This window comes from Belonocnema kinseyi, chromosome 10, assembly GCF_010883055.1.
Source record: "Belonocnema kinseyi isolate 2016_QV_RU_SX_M_011 chromosome 10, B_treatae_v1, whole genome shotgun sequence".
NCBI classification, from domain to species: Eukaryota; Metazoa; Arthropoda; class Insecta; order Hymenoptera; family Cynipidae; genus Belonocnema; species Belonocnema kinseyi.
This window is the reverse complement of record NC_046666.1, coordinates 101,296,589-101,302,835: the sequence shown is the minus strand read 5'-3', so window position 1 is coordinate 101,302,835 and position 6,247 is coordinate 101,296,589. Positions and strand designations below refer to the sequence as shown.

The 6,247-nt window shown below is 39.7% G+C and overlaps 1 protein-coding gene across 2 annotated transcripts in view; it reads left to right on the top strand.

The window, feature by feature from the left end:
• The window catches only part of LOC117181505 (probable actin-related protein 2/3 complex subunit 2), a 74,555-nt gene that overhangs the window by 24,664 nt on the left and 43,644 nt on the right, over window positions 1–6,247 (top strand). The window lies entirely within an intron of this gene.

The window sequence follows — 6,247 nt, the reverse complement described above, 5'->3', positions numbered from 1 at the left end:
GACGGTCGTGACGCCGCCGCCACTGCCGACCATGTTGCTTCAAAACCACGCCGCCGCTGATTTGATTTCAGAGCCGTCGGTGCGGCGGCGTATCGGTGTGCCGACGTAATCTTAGGTATATTTATGTCCAAGAAGTTGGCACCGCCATTTTTTATTTTCAAACAAATAAAAATTGTGTCATTCCTGAAGTAAATTTCAGCGAGGAATTTAATGGCGACCGTCATTTTGACCTTGTAGTTGACCTTCATGGCTTTTTGAAGGTCAACTTTGTTTTTTAAAATAAAAACCCCCTTTTTTACATTTGCAATCGATAGTGCGGAAAATTCTACGTTGAGGTACGTACCCAAGTCATAGCTCAATTGTAAATGTCAAGGTCAGTTAGAGGTTATTTGAAATTAACAAAGTTTTTTAAGAGGTCAGTGTAATGCTGAAGTAAATTTCAACGAGAAATTCATTGGTGAGCTCTGTATTGATCTTGGTGATGATCTTCAAGGTTTTTTCCGAGCAGTTTACGTTTACTTTTAGCATTACCCAGGAACAACAGCGAGGACGTAGTAAATTCTGTTCCCTTTGGGGTGCTTGATTGCGTTGAGAATACTTTGCTCTTTAAATAACCCTAAAGAAAATATTCGAGAGGCGTCAGATCAGGAGGACTAGCAAGCCATTCGATTTCACCCCTTCTTCCAATCCACCTTTGAGGGAACTGAGTATCCAAATATCCTCGAACCTCCCTATCATAATGTGCCGCTGCTTGGTCCTGCTGGAACCAAATATTTTGAAAATTATCGCCTCTAATCTCCCTTATTCTTGGTGCAATTTGGTTTCTGAGAAGCTCTTCATATGCACAGGCATTGAGATTACCATCGATAAAGAAAGGGCCTATCAATGTATCATTCAAGATACCGGCCTAAACATTCATCTTTTGTGGATATTGTGTGTGACCCTCCAACATCCAATCAGGATTTTTGTCGGACCAATATTTACAATTTTGCCTGTTAACTTCACCTTTCAAAGTGAAAGTAGATTCATCTGAAAATACTGTATTGTACAAGAAAAGAGGATCTCTATCAATTCTGTCCATCATAATTTCACAAAATTCAACCCGATGATCAGGATCGTCTTTATTGAGTTCTTGTACCAGATGAACGTTGTAAGGATGGAAATTAATGCTTTTTAAAGTATTTCGTGCTGTCTCAGGAGCAACGTCACGCTCATCACTTGCTCGACGTAAAGTAAGGTGTGGGTTTTCAACAAATGCTAGGGGCCATGTCCATCTGCATCTCCTCAGATCCTGCTGATTTTGGCCGACCAGTTCTCTGTAGGTGCTTGATAGATCCATGTTTCATAAAAGCGCCTTACAGTTCTTTCAATTGTTCATTTTGAGACAGGATTTAATCCTTCTCCGTTACGAAAAGTGTGATTAAAAAGCAAACGAACTTGATCATAAGATCGAACTCGATCTCCCCAACCACGCATCATTAATACAGATACCCTCTCTCGTTCCGAATGTTTAGCTTGCGCCATAATAATCTTTTAGCGAAAGATAGTAAGTATGTACTCGTAATACGTAAATTTATTTTCGATTCGTAATATTCGTATGGAAAAACGGTACAGGGCTTATGGTATCTCCTTATGTATTGACTTAGGTATCGAAAAACGGTACAGGACTTTATAACTTTTCGGGGAGCAACAGAACTCTCACCAGGAAACCTGGAACTTTTATTGAAAAATTTTCTTATGATTTTACAATATTCAAAACGCTGTAACCAAGATCAATACAGAGCTCACCAATGAATTTCTCGTTGAAATTTACTTCAGGAATTACACCGACCTCTGGAAAACTTTGGTACTTTCAAATAACCTCTAACTGACCTTGACATTTACAATTGACCTATGATTTGGGTACGTACCTCAACATAGATTTTTCCGCTTTATCGATTGCAAATGTAAAAAGGGGGTTTATTTAAAAAAACAAAGTTGACCTTTATAAAGCCATGAAGGTCAACTGCAAGGTCAAAACGAAGGTCACCATTGAATTCCTCGTTGAAATTTACTGAAGGAATTACACTGACCTCTTGGAAAACTTTGTTAATTTCAAATAACCTCTAACTGACCTTGAACGTTACAATTGAACTATGAGTTGGGTACGTACCTGAACGCAGAGTTTTCCGCTCTATCGATTGCAGATGTAAAAAGGGGCTTTCCACTTAAAAAAACAAAGATGACCTTCAAAAAGCCATGGAGGTCAACTTCAAGGTCAAAATTAAGGTCCCCATTGAATTCCTCGTTAAAATTTACTTCAGGAATGACGTTCACTCAAACGGCAGGATTTCGTTGGGAGCGGGTGCTAATTTGGAAAGTTGCACCGGCTCCCAGAGAAATCGCCGTCAAATTTCAGCCACAGCCATGTCTGACGTCCGTGAAATAGGTGGTTACAGTCTGTAACGGAATCAATACGATGATCCGGCAAAAGTTTCGTGTACTCTGAGAACACGGAGTGATCCAAGGACTAAGCAGTGATGCTTTTCAGGTTATTAACGAGTGAAAGCTTCGCACCTCCAAGAGTGCTGATGATAAGGACGATTATTTTAACAGAATATTCCGGGTACATTCGTTGCAACTCCCTTATAAGGTCTCTATACCTCTCTTTCTTTTCATTCTCCTTGGCTATGATGTTTTTGTCAGCTGGTGCCGAAAGTTCAAAAACGAACATGGTTCGCTTCTCGAAGTCAAGAAGAATCATGTCTGGCCCTGAGTGTGCAACAGAAACAATTGTCGAGAATATAAAGTTCCAGTATACGCGGCACTTCCCATTCTCGACAATTGACTCGATTTCCCTAGGAGCATTTATAGGAGCGATATTAAGGTTTAATGTCGTAACAGTGACAGAGATGGTAATAAAGCACTCTTAGTGTCGCATTGTGCCTTTGGATGTAGGACCTTCTCCCATGAGTTGGACAACTAGATAGTATGTGAGCTAAATACTCGGGGTGTGCTTGGCACGCCCTGCAGCTATCATCGAGAATGTCTTGGCTCAAAATGTCGCGACGGTATGTTAAGGTGGAAATGACACCGTCTTGGCATGACACCTAATGATTTGCGGATGAACCTTTACGCTTTCCAAAAGACAAATGGTAAGTCTATGGGAGGTCAAATCGAAAGCTTTCCGATAATCCATCCAGGCCATCGATAGGTCACGCTGGTAGAATGCTGCATCTTTGCAGACGCATGTATCGATGAGCAGGTTCTCCCGACATCCCGCTACGTCTTTCTTTGAGCCTCGTAGTTCATACATTTCTTGCCACACAGGTTCAATTGTACGAACAATCCTATCATTTAGGATAGCTGTGAATACCTTATACAGTGTGTTCAGGCAAGTGATTGGCCTGTAATTCTTCGGGTCAGCTAAGTTGCCTATTTTCGGCAGGAGTATTGTGCACCCTTCCACCAACCACTCCGGAATCAGCTCTTTCGACTTTAAATATAAGGTGAAAATACGGGCCAAATGCTGATGGATCGAAAGAAACTTCTTCCACCGGAAGGTTGTGATACAGTCTTGTCCCGGTGCGGAATAGTTCTTCATCCCTCTTAATACTTTTGTCACCTCCTCGGTAGTGATGGGTGGGAATTCTTCATCAGGTGTTATGAGGACATCACACAGCTCCTTGAAGCTATTTATATTTTCTGAGTCTTCGTCCAGTCTATGCTGCACTTCGTAGACTTCCCTCAAAAATACTTCGACCTCCTCTGGTTTGGGCGGGTGGTCGAAAGTAACTGGAGGGTCTTGGAATAGTCGAGATGGCTCAGAGAGAAACTGTTGATTTTCTCTGACCCAACTGTCCCTACGCTATAGACTTGTTTTAGCGTCAGATAGTATCTGTATTCTCTTAACAATATGCTGCCTGATGATCAGGTTCGCATCGACCAAAGCTCTCGCTGCATTATACATTCAATAAGTAATAGCCCAGAGGTCGGATTCTTCGAAAAAATATCCACGAAGCTCGTCATCTATTTCAGCCAGATCTTTAGGCTTGAGAGAAACCTTGGCGTTGATGTTTCTCCGGGTCATAAAGCATCGCTCTTCCTCTATTGGATGCCTGTCTGCGGTTGGTCTTAGTATCGCCTCTCTTTCTCTGTTGGCGGCTTGTTCTAGATGTGATAGATTGGGCGTTTCGCTTACATAGTGCCTTATTTGGAGTAGTTCGGCATGGTTTCGCAGACGTTGATGCGAAAAGTGCGACAGCTCCGGGTGTTTCTCGCACCACAGAGCATGCAGCCGTGCCATGTAATCCAGTTCAGGGGTCACACCCGCATCGTAGTACTCTAGCAAGTCGTGATTCAGTCGCTCCGTCCACCTAAATGTCCCGAAATTCCACCGATACATCGCATTGAATCCATCTTTATTGGCTCCTCCAGCTCTAGAGTGGTCGGTATTGTTGCCCACCCATTGTCGAGAGTCCCGCGCGTTCTGTTGTTTTGGACCGCACTTACTACAACTATTTTTGGTGTTGCCATTGTTGTTCGAACGAAAATCTAGGGAAAGTGGTTCGTCCATCCTTGTAGAGCCCCGCATGCAAGGATAAGGCTGCGTACTCTGAGAGGTCGCCCGATATCCTAGAGTCACCGTTCTAGATACCTCACCCAGGTGACATTCAGCTTTCGGCACGGTTTTCACACCTCCGCTTGGGGGTTAATTCCTGCGTGACCATTCCTGGACAATTGTCCGCGACTGCTTATTTATTTTTGTAACCATATTCAGCAGTAACCCTTGGCACAGAGCCCCTCCATTCGCAACCCGAGAATGCGTTCGGTGGCTTTTTCATAGGCCCTTTGGTTTGATTCTAGAGGAATCCTCTTGTGAAGACATTTAAGACTAAATATTCCGTGACCACTATGAAATTCTTTATTTTCGGTGCTGCCTCTAAACCCATTTTTCTGCAAGTGACTATAAATACTGGATAAATTGAGAATTTTGCACATGAAACAATTCAATATTTACTAATATTATTGTGAATGGCTAAACTGCGATACGCCACCTGGTGACAAAAATCCTAACTAGAAAGAATAGGTACGATTATAAAGATGCATTTGAATTTGTGCATAAAAGTTTTTTAGCGATTTTTTTTGTGTGGAATTTCAGTTATTTACTGGATACAAAAAATAAGTCTTTATCGGAACCCGATGGTTTTAGATTGAATTTACACATGAAATATTTAATACTTAAAAATATGATCTAAAAGTTAGGTTAGAATTCGTATTTTGAATCCAATCGTCTATTATTCGTATTTTTTGCATAACCTGGATAAAATATGTCGTTACATATATTAATTAAAGTTTATTTAAGCATACGATTCATTGAAACTTATATGAAATAGTAAAAGAATTGTTTCTTTTTTTTTTAAACCTTTTTGACAAAAATGTGTTTTCCACTGTATAAGAAGAAAATTCATGAAGATTTGTTTTTAGTATTCAATCATTGTTTTAAACTTCACGAAACAATCGTAAAACAGTATTATGAAAAAATTTAAATGTGTTTTTAAAATTGTTCCTAATCTTTTCAGTTCCAATTTTAGGCACCAGGTGGCGAAATTGTATACACCATTCTCACTTTTGGAAATATAATTTAGTGTGAGTTAAATTTCATATACATTATTATTAAAATGTGATATAGAATTATGTACTAGTAGAAAGGGGCTCACGTTATTACAGAAACTATTTATTATTCAACACAATGAAATTGGTCTATGTTATTCTGAACCTAGCGTGTTTTCACAAAACTTGACAACACAAACTATGTCAAAATGAAGTGAAGAAGAAATTTAATAAGAGTATTTATTACCGCGCAGTTATGTTACAATTTACTTTTAAGTAGTAAGTATATCCTATTCTCCAAAAAATATGACAAAATTTGACACGTATTGCCGAGGATATCGAGCCTAAACTTATCTGCTTAATCTTAAGGTGAGAAGTCGAGGCTTTTATGAAATCATTTAAAGGGATTTAAAAGGTACATATTGGGGATCAAAATCACCAACTTGTACCCCAATCTGTTCTTTGTTTAAAAGCTGGTGTTATTAACCGTCTTCCGATAAGAAAGGACTCTTATACAGTTGTGCATCCGATTTTATTAGTCCTTGGCCCTATAACTATTACAAAATTTTTTCTTTTTTTTACAGTAAGGGTTCGTTGAATTTATATCTGTAATTAGAAAAAAAAAAATTCGATATTTGTATGGAATAAACCAACA